The sequence below is a fragment of the Choloepus didactylus genome, chromosome 12, assembly GCF_015220235.1.
Source record: "Choloepus didactylus isolate mChoDid1 chromosome 12, mChoDid1.pri, whole genome shotgun sequence".
NCBI classification, from domain to species: domain Eukaryota; kingdom Metazoa; phylum Chordata; class Mammalia; order Pilosa; family Megalonychidae; genus Choloepus; species Choloepus didactylus.
The window spans coordinates 52,034,963-52,049,509 of NC_051318.1; positions in this window are offsets into that span (position 1 = coordinate 52,034,963).

The window sequence follows — 14,547 nt, forward strand, 5'->3', positions numbered from 1 at the left end:
AAGTGAGCTTGCAGCTCCCACAAAGAAAAGGACGTAAGTTATTATGCAGGGGAATAAATTTTCCTTTATTCTCCAAAGAAGCGTGAGCATCCTACCATGATTGCTTGGTTCAAAGAGAAACACAGAATGGCCTAAAGATTTATTTGAGTCCTACAAACCTTTCGCTGCATAGCAGAATTTTCTTCATTTCAACAGACATTTCTACATGCATCTTTTGAGCACCTAGGGTTTGGGGGACAATATTCTGGAACCTGGGAGTTTAAAGAATGAGATATTCTTGTGTTCTCCATAATCACAAGGAAAAAATATGTACATAAACACATGGTTGTAAATACATGTGATAGATCCCATGATAACAACATAAAGTAAGTACAATATAAAACAGCAGTTAACTGTACAAATTGAACATACAGCAGGAATCAGAAGATTTCAGAAAAAAACGTGAAGTTTGAGGGTATATTCGAATGACACTCATTTTAAATGACATTGGGGAGGGAAAATATAACAAATAGAAGGCAGAATATTTTTTAAAACCCAAAGACATGTTGGATAAAAATATTGTTCCAGAAATTAGAAATTATTTAACACTAGTGCTTAAATTATCATGGAGAATAAAATGAGAGATAGGTTCAGGCACAATCAGGTTGTGGAGACCAATTCTTTGTACCACAAAGTTGAGCTGAGTTTTTAACTGGATTGTTATTGAGGGTAAAGATCATTGGGATGGGACTTTGCTGTGAAGAAGGTGAGTAAAGTTTATTCCCCAACTCTAAGGATTATTTTTAAAAATTTGCACAAGAGCTGCATAAATTCAGGAATGGGCCAAATTACTTTGATTCACAGCCCAAGAAGACAGAACACTTAATCTTTTCCACAAACTTTTAACTAAGGCTCATAAACCTGTGGTATGTCCATCACAAAAATGGAAAACTCCTATTGAAAGTATTTGAAGGGTTCTGCTTTTTAGATAGCAAATAATACAAATTATTTTTCCTTCACAATCTCAAAGGAAGCGTCTCAACTTGGTGATATAGGATTTAAATACTTCTGTATATATTATGTAAAACTAGAGACTAAATAGAATAAATTCTGTTTGTAGAAACCTGCTGCAAAGGAAAAATAATGAAGAATGTTATTGCTTTGCTTGGTACTCATTCTCAGATGGCGCAAATGCAAATTTACTGCTTCCAATGCAAATATTTCCAGATATTTGCAGAATAAAATTGTCATAAAATAGCCCAGGACATAAATCCACTTCTTGCTATAAGATTGGAAAGCAGTGAATACATTTCGTAAAATTATGGAGTTTTTAACAGACAAGCGTTTTCTTTTTGATTTTTATATTCATTGACTTCCAAAATATTTTGGGGAAGAATATACAAACCTTTCTTCAGTAATACCAAAGAGATTACCTAAGAACTTGATCTGTTATAGATTAGGACTTTTATCAGTGTTTTAATGGGAGAGCAGATAAGCTTTATTTAAATCCCTAAAAGCCTTATTTTTAGATAGGGAAAGTAAATTGATCAAATAATTTTTCTTTCTTTATTCCTTCATATATCCATTTACTATAACATTGAGGAGAGAGAGAAACTATGTTCCCAAAATAAAAAGGAAACAGAATTCTATCATATTTTGAAAGATATCTTTATCAAAGAGAAAAAAAAAAGGGGGGGAGGGAGAAAGAGAGGGAGATGGAGATAGTTTCAGCAGTTATAGTGAAACAATACTAACAAAATATATAAATATAATCAAATTAAAAGTCTTTTCTAATCTGTGGTGAAATTTTGGTAAATTGATTCTCTGGTTAATAACTTTTTAAAAATAAACTTGATAAGAGACAAAGGCATGAAAGTAATGATAAGTTTTTCTATGTCAACCACAGGATATAAATAAGTATTTAAAAATAAAGTGCGGAAGAGTTATTGTTGAGAAGTGAATCATTGGTTGTTGTATTGGATCAGCTGAGTATAATTCCTTAAGACCAGGGGAACAGAAGTCCATTTATCCAAGTAACGGAAAATAAAAGAGTGAGTTAGTACTATTTTGAATATATAAATATCAAAGGTCCTAGTTTTCTATTTATCAAATGCTTATATAACACTATATGCCAGGCATGCATCTAAATGCTTTGCAAAGATTAACTCATTAATTTTGATAGTAATCCAAAAGGTAGGAACTACTATCCTCATTTTTAGTTGAGGAAACTCAGACATAGAAAAATTACATATCTTGCCCCAATCACATAGTTAATATGAGGCAGAATTAAAACCCAGGAAGTCTGCGTACACCATCCCTGGTCTTAAACCATTACACTCTGTTGTGTTGCTCCCATTAGGATATTATAAGTAAACATTTGGAAAATTGGGCAAGGCACCCACTTGAGACATAAATCAAGAAACCTGCCATATAGGGGCTTTGGGAGTATGTTCAGAAAGAGAACATAGGTATAGAGAAGATGATAATTGATGCCCATTTTCTCTGAACTCTGAAGATATCTCATTCCATACCATTTTGTTTTATTTCTCTGAAGTCATTGAAAGCATGGATAAATTTTAATCTAAATATCCATTGATTTAGAGATGTGGGAAGAATCTTATAGCGTGCATCTGCCCCATTTTATTTACATGACACAAAAGAGACCCACAACAATTAGCAACTTGACAACTCTGTATGAGAAGTAACCATATTTAGTATTCCTTCTGTGTGTGTGTGTCTCAGAGGCATAGGAATGCATTTGGATGCAGAGACCGGGAACACAACACAATCACTGATGAACATGAGTAATGTTTATTTAGTACAAGCAACTGTTAGAAATTTCCACCACATGGTCATAGAGGGCACGGAGATCAATCAATTCCAGGCAGCAAAGTTTATTTACACACTAGCATGACGGGGGTCTGAAGTAAAGCTTCAGCCCACTCAAGACAAAGGGAGAGCTGATTTACGCTTTGCTTTTGGGGTGTTAGTTGTTCAAGAAGGACACGGGTTTAGCTGATGGTTTAATTGATGATTGGACCCGGGGGCTGTCTGGGTGGGAACTGAGAAGAAATGGCGTTGAGTGACTAGAGAAGTGAGTAGTGGGTTTTAGTGTCCTTTTAAGGATTGGAATGTATATAGCTGGGGAAGGGGGTTTGGGGCAAGATGCAGTGGCTGATTACCAGAAAGTTTTGCACAAAAGGCTTGTCTAATGTGCAGTTTTGTGAAAACCCACATATGGAGTGAAATTTTCCAAAAACAGTAAGCGGGGGCATCCTGTGAGGGGAAGGATCCACCAAGAGTCTGAGGTGAGGGAGAGCCAAGTGGGGTTAGGGGTTGGGGCCTGGGTGAGGGTCCCTGCAGCTAGAAGCTATACTATTTCAAATTCCTGCCAGGATAGCTACGTTGAGGGTTTTTAATCTGGTCACACAGGTGGTGGTGGTCATGGCTGTAAGTCCTGGCTCCGTGACTTTTGAGCACTTCTTACCTAGCACTTCTCCCCTTCTTATCCCCCAGCCCAGACGAGGTCAGTGTTCCTGAGGACATGTCCTTGGACCACTCCTCTACTGATTTTTGCACTCTCCTTTGGCAAATATATCCACTCTCATGATTTCAAAGATATTACTGATTTTTCCCTAGTCTGACTTCTACACAACCCTCTCTTTCCTTTCCCACTATCACTGTCTGCTGGGGAAGTCATGCTCATTGACCTTTCCCAGCCCTTGCCTACCCCCTACCCCTTCTATTGTGCAACAATGTTTCAGTCTATTTCCATTCCACAAACTGGGTTGGATGAGACATCTAATGAAAAGGCCTGACAAAATGTTAAATGGGAAACTGGAAACAAGCAGCCCTGGATACCTACAGGAGAGGAACCTCAGTGGCAGGGCACCCCTAAGGTAGATAAATATCCTCCCTGGGCAGCACAAATTTTCTTCTCTCCTCCTGGGAAAAGTGGGGCATGTGCTGCCATTCACTGACCCTGATCCCAGCACTTGACCTCTCCAGGACTGGCCACAATGGGATCTCCTTGCTCCTTTGGACCCCCTGTGCTGTGTAAATGATAAAGTGTTCATTTGCTGCAAGTTTCTTTTGTACCTAAGTCTGTGTCCCCATGATGTACCATGTAGTGACTCACTCTACACCATCATTCTTTAGGTTCATTTCAGTTCACAACTACAATATGATGGTGTGCTGGTTTGAATGTATTGTGTCCCCCAAATGCCATTGTCTTTGTAGTCTTGTGGGGCAGATGGTTTTGGTGCTGGTTAGATTTGCTTGGAATGTGCCCCACCTAGTTGTGGGTGATGATTTTGATGAGATGTTCCCATGGAGGCATGGCCCCGCCCATTCAGGGTGGGCCTTGATCAGTGGAGCTATATAAATGAGCTGACTCAAAGAGAAGGAACGGAATGCAGCTGGGAGTGATGTTTTGAAGAGGAGCAAGCTTGCTAGAGAGGAACGTCCTGGGAGAAAGCCATTTTGAGGCCGGAGCTTTGGAGCAGACGCCGGCTGCCTTCCCAGCTAACAGAGGTTTTCCGGACTCCATTGGCCATCCTCCGGTGAAGGTGCCCGGTTGCTGATGTGTTGCCTTGGACACTTTATGGCCTTGAGACTATAACTGTGTAGCAAAATAACCCCCCATTTTATAAAAGCCAATCCATCTCTGGTGTTTTGCATTCTGCAGTATTAGCAAACTAGAACAGATGGTGAACATGATACAGTCACCGTTAAAGTGGGGTAATTCAATGTTAAGATCAACACATTGCATATTAGAATTATAGGAATGACAAATATTTTGTTCCTCTTTCTATATCAACTTAGCATATAGATTGATAATTTACTTTTAATTTTTCTCAATTTTTCCTTTTGGATGATATTTTATTTTAAAATGTTCTATATATTCTTTCAACATATCCTCAGTCATTAATAGTTTAAAATAAAGCTTGGCACAAAATGTTATTCTTTAAGTTTTTACAATTTCTAAATATTTTATAAAATCACCAATGTAGATTATGGACTCAGTTCCAAGATTGGAAATTTATAATTGGAGATTCCAAAACTTCAGATAACATAAATGATAAGAATTCTGAAAAATTTTCTAAGTAGTATTTTTTATAATCCTTCTTATATAGCAACATATAACTCGTTTCCTTGTGCAGAGTGTTTTGCTTAAGTTAGGATCCTATATGGGTTTTCTCAACTAAATATTTTAGGTTTCTTTTTACCCACTGGTGCACTAACATCTAAGCTAAAGAAAATTGTATACTGTCAATGTAATAAAATAATTGTTGCTATAATTTATTTAAAAGCAATAAACATATAGTAATATATAGTAATTCTCATTTAAAACTCTTCAAGCTAGATGTAAATGAATACTGTGAGTTTTGCTGGAAGGTAGTAGAGAAGTCTTCTGGAAATACATGCATGTAGAAAATATCGCTGCTACTAAGATGTTATGCACAAGGTAACACAATATAAATGGCAATAAAATCATAATTTTCTAGAATGAATAAATATAAAATAATGACTACCGTTTTCAAATAAGCCAAGGGTAATATGCACATATGCATATTATCTCCCTTATCCTGATATATAAGGGAGAGAAGCAAGAGGTGATAGTATAAAAAGCATTTACTTATAAATTATAACATGCCTGTGGTTAAGTAATAAAAGTGACTCAAACTCTGCCTTGTAATTTTGCTTTTGGTTCATGGAAATCTACTTCAGTAATTGTTCTGGCTCAGCTCTGCTGTTACAGAAACTCATGTCCCATTTTCCTGATTATTCTGTTGGGAGATATGAGTGGCTCGGCCCTCTGCTGGACTGTTGGCGTTCAATTCGTTCAATAGACTTGATGAATACAACTGTTTTCATCAAATATTGGACTCCAGTGGTCATGTGACCACATTTATTCATCTGTATGACACATTGTCACAGATAATCAAAGGAAAAATTTTATCGGTTGCAATTTGTTATTCTGGGGATTTTATTGACTCTTTTAAATTTTCAGGTTCTTTCAGGAGAACTCAATCTACCATTAATGCTCATTATACTCTTTTAATTAAATAGGTAAATGACTTATAGGGAGGTTTCAAAATTTGTCAGTGTTAAACATGGTAGATCTGTTAGTAGCCATACCCAATGAACCTTTCCATTTTATACCCCAAACAAGAAAACACTTTTATTACCTCTTGAAATTCAACATAAGATGCCAACAAACTGAAGAGGAAGACTGGGGACAGCAGTTGGATCAGAAATAAGACCTAAGCCGTGGTATGGGGCAGCGGGGGAAGGTAAGCAGAGGCCAAGATCAGAAATCAAGGATTGTTTAGGACATGAAGAGAAGTGGTGTTAAATCAAAAGTAAAATGCTTTTGCTGAATCCAGAAGGATCAGCATGCTCGGTCATTCAATCCTATTTGAATGTTTAACTCAAGTCTAGCTGCCCTTGCTTCATGTTGCTTTCCTGTAGTCTTAACAATTTTCAGATAATTGCTTCCTGCAACATGAAATCAGACTCTAAAAATAGAATCAGAGCTCTAGCATTAAAACAAAACATCTGTTGCAAAAAAAACTGTTTGTTTTTTATCCAAATACTTAAAATCTGGAGCGAGGAAATCTTGGAGAGTTTTAAATTCATTTCTCAAATAAGAAGTTTTAACAATAACAATGGTCCACTTGAATAAAATAACTTCTATCAAAATTATTTAATATATTACATAAAAATATCCTCCTAAATATGATCAGTATTTTAAATTAATATCAGGATTATGTGAAGTTTCTATTCAATAGTATCTAAAAATTATCGGACAAATGCCTGAAAAGTCTACATACTTGCCCACTAATTGCAAATTCCTCAGAGACAAAATCCTTTCTTGATACAAAGGACATCCAATGGAGGATACTAAAGATGTGAGGGGATATCTATATTTCACACCTACAAAACCAAAATGAATGTAGAGTAGGGAAAATTGATTCACATATATGATATATTGCATCTACAAAAATCCATAAACCCCGTGAGTTTAAAATGGAACTGGAATGCAACAATTCACATTAATTCTTGACTCATTATTTTTCCCCAGTCCTACCTCTTGGCAACAAATCTGACTGTTCTGACATAAATTCAGCCAATTTGGGTATTTTTTAAATGATTTCAAATTTATATACTCTGGAATAATAATTCAGTCACAGTGTAGTTCAAACACTTGCCTCTTTTTCATTTCTTATACTTCTTTAGGTCTTATTTTTAAACCCCTAGTGCATAATAATCCTACATATCAGTGCAGATGGAGAGAACTGGGGTGCACATCAATGATGGCCAAATATTATTTGTGGGAGGAGAGACGACACACTAATGCATTGTTTCCCATCTACTTCCCTGCTGACCTCTGATGTGAACCCATCGACTTTTCAGTTTTTTTCAGCATGGGCAATGTATGAATATAAGGAAAGGGCAAAACCTGTGTTTTTTCTCAGGATTCTTAACTATGCTCAGATAATGAAGGTGCTACTGAGTGGAATTCCAGAGAGTTATCCAGATGGCAGAAAGCTGTGTCAATACCTTTGTCACCTCCAAGATAATTTATTTGTAGAGTATCAGCTTTTTCTCTCATGTAAGTCTTGCATACCACTTAGAAGAACATATTTGTATGTGCATTCAATTCACCTGATATGGATTGAGTGACTTTTCTATTCCAGGCACTGCTCTAGGACTAGGAATATAAGTGCACGAGACATAAGGGTACTGCTCTCATGAAGCATTCAATTGTGGAAAAGAGACAACAAAACAAAAACAACCAATATATATAATAGAAGTATTGATGAATGCTACATTGACTGTTAAACTGGAATAGTATGATACAGACAGAGCTGATGGACACTTTGCAATGGGTGGCCAGGGGACACTTCCTTACAATGAAATGTGCATGGTGAAAACCCACTCATCTGACATTCAGGGAGTTGCATACCAAGCAAAAGAAACAGCTACTGCAAAGGCCCTGATTGTGGAACTAGCTAAACAAGGTTAAGGAAATAAGACTCATCCTGGAAGGCTGCCAATGATGGGTGTATTAAACATTGCTTATGCCCCTCCTTTCTCCTCATGATTCACCTTTTATTACAGCCGTTGCCGTGGCCCCCATCTTTGCCCAGAGGTAACACTGCCTCAGACCCCTGTCACAGGGCACCACAAACTCTGACTTTCTACCCCCAGGCTGGTAATCCCGAGGTCTCATGCACTTGTCAGCAGAGGATTGCACCCCAGCTTGTGGGGAGCAATGCACTACAGTTATTTGTTCTCCGTTTAAAAGTGAAATCCTCTCTTTTCTCACTTTTCCTTTATTCCTCTCTCTCCAGCGAGCTTTATTTCATCCCAGACAAGAGGAAGAAAAAAATTCTATGGCTTGGGAATGTGTCCCAGTTCAAATTTTTTTTTCTTCACAATTGATATTGTGTCTTTCAGTGACTGCATTAGAATCTGATAAGATTTTCTGAGTTTGCATTCTGGGGTATTGTATGGAAGGAAAAGGAAACATTGATTTTGGTATTTCAGGTTATTTCCTGCCTCAGATAAATAACTACATTCCTTCTTTTCTGAATAAGGAGGAGGTAGATATACTGTGGTATGAGGAAAAGGTGACCACAGACATTCCTTTAAGTATCATCTATCTCTGTACCTGTTGTCATCAGCTACTGGCATCCCAGCACTGTAGGTCCTTGAGAAGAATATACTACGGTGGATGCATTATCAGAGAAGTAAAGCAGTAAAAGAACTTGGAGTGTTGGAGAGTTGGAGGATCATGTGAGATGATGAATAGGGACTTTTGGCCTGTAGCCTTTTAGAAAATTTAGGAGATTCTTGCTCTTTCATTTGCTCTGAGAATCTCAGAGTTCTTGAGATTCAACCTTGGTTCTGAGTAGTAACAATATGTGTTAAATACTCTGTGCATTATATCGTTTATCGTGCTGTTGAGAGTTTAATACTATTGCCTATATTTTCTGTATTATGTTCTGCATTTAATACTATAATTTCTTTATTACATTTGATGAAAATGAAGGTGAATTACTCCAAACCTTCCATTCTTAAACATAAAGACATATAGAGCTAAATATTTAAGGATTTGGCACAGAAATCAAAAGCATGTACATGTAAGCTTTGCATTTGTTTTAAGTTCAGGAATGGGTGCATGAAAAATTGATTCAGGAAAGAGCTTCTCCCAATAATGAAGACTATAGTTTGCTAAGAGAATCTCTTGTGATTGTTCTGTCTGTAAATAAGGCACAGTGAAGAGGGTACTGGAAGCTGAGAAACCCCAATTAGTGCCACAGTTTCAAAACTTGAAAGGGAGTTAAGAATAGCAATCACCTTATGGTCCTAATTTTTGCATATAAACATACATTTAAAAAAATAAAACATAAAAAAAATCATATATCAGGTTTAGAATACAATATTGCATTGGCAATGTCTTTTACCTTGGAGTAGAAGGAGTTAGTTGACCAGTCCTCTGTCCTGAACCTAAAGTAGCATGATGCATCTATTTGCTGCATCTGAAAAAGAATTATGGAAAGGTTAAAAAAAAAAAAAAAGTTTCCCAAAGTCTCAACAACTCTCATGGATTTAAAGAATAACTTAGAAAAGCCAGAAGTTAGGATTAAATTCTGTGGTAGGATATTATATTGCATAATTAATTCAAATTAATTAAATCGGCCTGGCTTTGTAAGAACATTTCAGGCATTGAGTTTTAACAGTATCTAATGTGTTGGCAGTTGCAAAATGAGGCCAGTATCCAACTGCAGGCAGGGTATATGAGTGGCTCTGTTTTTATGAAGAGATCATTAACTTTGTTTTGGTGTCCAATATGATAAGAATATTTACAACAGTACCCAACCAACATACTCTAATTAAAACCCTTTCTTGCTGAATGTCAGTAGCATGGCAAGCCAGGCATTCATCACCACCCTGTTGGATCTGTATGTGGATAAAACTTGCCTTTAAGCTGCAGAGATTTCTTTAATCTTATAATGGTTCTGGGTTTTCCAACTGTAATATGCTTTTACACTTTGCACTGAAAGAGAAATCCACCCTGAGTCTCTCATTAGATTAACCTATTTGGTTTGATAGTTCAAAGTTTTAAAAATGATAAGACCCAGATTTCTATTACTTCATCTAATGACACAGTTCTACAGCTCTGTGATTTCGGTACCTTTGGAGATTAGAACACTTTCATTTTACATTTGTTATAGTGAAAATTTAAAGCACAGTATTGACCCCATTATTATATTTGAGATATAAATTCTTAAAAACAAATTAAAATAAACTTATAAATCTAAGTTTTCTATAAATACTTCAAGAAAATAACAGCTAAAATAATATCTTAAAAGACCATATTTTTTATTGCTAACTTCTAAACTTTTAGTGGCTTCTTTTTTCTTTATTACTGATTATTTTTCCTTGGGAACATGCTATAATCTCACATTTGAGTCATTTCTCAGAGCCTTTTGCTTCATTATTTTATCTCCACTTTCTCTGTTCCTTTTATTTTAAAAGCAGAGGTCTGTTTGGAGCCCCCTGCTTGGCACTGCTGCAGGGATTAAACTTTAGCAATTTCAAAGAAAATAAGCATTGTAAGAAGAAGCCTAGGATTTATATAGATTCTTTTGAAGAGCTCAAAGTATGAGAAATCTCTCCCATGGTCAAGGTTAAAGTTACAAATGGTAGAACATGTGATCTTTGTATTCGAGTCAGTCTTACATCCTTTTATATGATTTCAAAAACACCTTATTGAAAATGACAGGTACACTACTGGTCAAGTTCCCATCAGGAAACAGATTTCCACTCAGAGTTTTCTATTGTTGTTAATAAAGTAAATACTTACAGAAGTAAGGACAGGGTTAAAGGAACCAACAAGGGATGTTGAGGTACCCAGACACCAACATACCATTACCACCCCACACAGGGAAGGACAACAGGAGGAAAACATTCTACTGGAGCCCAGTGAGTACTAGAGCCATGGAGGAAGGACAGCCCAAAAGATGCTATGGAAGAAAGCAGACATAGCCACAAGCAGAGGAAGTTGTTCCCCTTGGTCCAGCTAACTGAATGCCAGCCCATATGAAAGCATGCCTGATGCAATCTGTGGAGGTCAGCATCTTGAAGCATAAAGAGAGATGGAGAATGGATGTGCAAGTTTGCAAGGGAAAAGGAATTTTCCATGCTTTTGACTTGTAGCTTTTTATTTGTTCCAGAATCTCATTTTCAATTGAGGGGAGGCATAGTTCTAATCAGTTATTGCATCACCATGTGATGATGTTCCTTAAACAGTATTGCCACTGAAATATAAATTGTAGCATTTATCTTCTCTGGATTTCTTTACTCTAGCCAACACAGAAAGGAGGGACATGAAATAATCAATATGTTACTCATAACTCCTAATACATAAGGGGATCCACAACTAAGGTCACTTAAGAGCACAGGTATAAACAATATATATATTTTTAATTTCACTTAATTGTATTTTTTATGGCTCTTATACTTTTCTCTATTTAGATATTTATTTGAAATCAGGATACCTCTATGCTATCAAAAGGTCTATGGTTATAGAGTGGCTGAGCTGATTGAATATATAATGAACCATTTCAATATATCAATTCTCTAATCCTTCCGACTCCTTCTTCTGCATTCCAAGGATAATATAGCATCTCAACCTTCTTGACCATAGGCTGCTATTAGATCCAGACTTCAGTCAAACAACAAAGCAGTTGTTTAATCCAATCCAAGTGAGAAGCGAACACATTAAATTTCAAATGCCATGTATTGCCCTGATCCAACATAGCCAACCCTATCTAACCCTATATATTGTCCTATTTAATGTTATCCTTTTAGAATTCATTTCCACTTCTGATCCTCTAGAGTCAGTGTATAGGAATTAGAAAGATATTGCAGCTTCTTTGGAGTGAATATATCTTATTTGGGAGTCAAAATTCTTCCTTAGGATCACGTTGGAGTTTAACTCTTGTTGAACTGCCTGCACACAGTGATGAGTGCAGAGGTTGGGTCTTGAAAGGAATATGATTCCCCTTGCAAGTAAACTGACCTTGGTAAAATTGTTTAAAGGCCTTTATTCACTGGAAGGCTAGCTTCCTCAGACAGAGAAAGATGGAATGGAGATTTAGGGATACAGCTTCATCTGCATTTGCCAAAACATCAAGGTCCCTTTATTTCCTATCTTGTGTATAAGACTTAGCATTTAACTTGTGTGACAGCTCTGCAAATTGCATAGTAAGATTTACGTTTTTCAAGAAAGTATCGGAGGAAAGCATTTTGGATTTAAAATATCTAATCTATAAATTCATAGATCTAAAATAGTAACAATGCCATCATTAATAAAAAGAAATTCATAAAATGTTAAGTCTTAAATTTAAACAAAAATGCAGTTTTTCTAATGATTAATTGTAATAGCTTGAATTTGGGCTAAACAATGATTATATGAGTGAGTTGGATGAGGAGGAATAATAAGAAATAGCACACTTGTTCACTGAAGTAATGTTATGTTGAAATTCTACCATTGGCATATCTTTGTGATGTATAAATAACAGGAAACATTTTGGAAGACTATATAAGTGAGGGTTAAAAGTTAATCTCAGTGACATAATAATTCAGGAAAAATCACAGTTCAGCAAAAAGTAGAAACAGGTTACTCCCTCTACTTTGTTTTCTTAGTAACAGAGGATAGGCCAAAGCTTATGTGCAAAAGCTTTATGGAGGGAGTAATCCCAGGGAAACAAGAGTAAGGCAAAATGGGAAATGTTGCAGAAAATCTGCCCATAGCTTTTCAAAAAATATAGCTGGTTCCTTGGCAATGCTGCATGTCTCAGTCACTCAAAACAAATGCATCTTGAAACAGTCCATCTGGGAAATGAGAGGTAAATAATATCTCCACTGGCACCTTGTAAATTTTGGCCTCTCATTGGTCAAAATCCACCTGCCATACTTCCTGGCCTGTTGGTGGAATATTTCTAGGACTGTATCCCTGTGAAGACTTATTCTTTGCAGAAATCTTTTTTCCCCCCTTTTCCAAGAAATGTCTGAGTGAATCCTCTTAGTTATAGATACAATTCTCCTAGCACTCATGGTATAACAGCAAACTTTGTCTTTTTGATAATCAGAATCAACTATATCAGTCAGCAGAATAAACCCAAAGTAACCAAATTTTAACTGCAACTTGCAGCTGAGTGGAATTCTTGTTGATTCTCTTGGTAGATGCATTGTACACCTACAAATTAAGATCTCCAACTCAGAAGAAACTAAGTTGTCAGGATAGTAAGTACAGTTTCCACAGGTGGTTCATGAAATGAATGGTAAGAAGGGTTAATCCTCTTTTCTTATTGTACTTGGGTATCCTATATTGTACTTGGGTAACATATTTTAACTATGAAGGACATAGTGTCACACGGTTATCCTTAGTTTTATGTCAGATCCTGGAAGAAGTATTCCAATCTTAAAATATAGATCCCTAGCTGGCACCTTAGCTAATATTTCAATGAGCTATTTCACCATTTTATGGGTCCAGTTGCCTCTTAGTTTGGGGGAACATGGTAAGATCAGTAAATTCTCTCATCGTGGTAAAATCAGTGAATGCTATATCACTTACTTGGAAGCATAGTAAGACCATTTACCTGAGGTTATGTCCATGAGATAAGATGTACATACATCTGGCATTCTGTAAATAGTCTGATAATCGTGCTGGTGGAGGAACAGCAGATAAGGAAGGCAAACTCCATATATGGAGTATTCATTGATTGCTATAAGGACATACTGTTGTGCTGGGATTGTGCCAAATTGAATGCTAAGTACTGCTAGTAGGTATGACAGACTGACACATAAAAATGCAGACACTGAGTCCAATTTAAATTTTAGATGTACAGTAAATTTTTTTTTGGAAAGTACGTCCTATGCAATATTTGGGGCATACTTACTCCAAAGATATATTTGTAGTCTATTTTAAATTCAAATTCAACTGGGTGCCCTGTATTTTATCTGGCAACTCTAACTGCTGGCTGATTGAATATTCCAAAGTGCCAGTAGTTAGATCAGCATTGCTGATAGTATACTGGGATTTGGAGTTGATTAATAGCTTTCATCACTGCCAATATGACTTCTCTATTAATGGGGCCCATTGGATAAACACTGGAGTTACAGCAGATGGAGGCTATCTGGCACCCATGAGATTGGGCATTTAGTCCCAGACTGGCTGTGGTAGTTTGAAGCTCTATGTATCCTATAACTTTATGTTCTTAAAGTTAATCCATTGTAGTAGGACCTTTTGATGAGTTTACTGTAGTTCAGGTGGGGCCCACCCTAATAAGTAGAATTAAGAATTACTAAGAATTTTAAGGCAGAGCATTAAACCAAGTATGGGTCCTTCTGAGAAACCTCTGAGGCCATGATATGAGTTGAGAGAGAGAGGAATGGAGGGAAGTGACATGGAAGTCTGGAACATCTATTCATATACTTCACTTTGACTTTTGAATCTGTTCATGTGTGCATCTAATACACAGTTTCCAT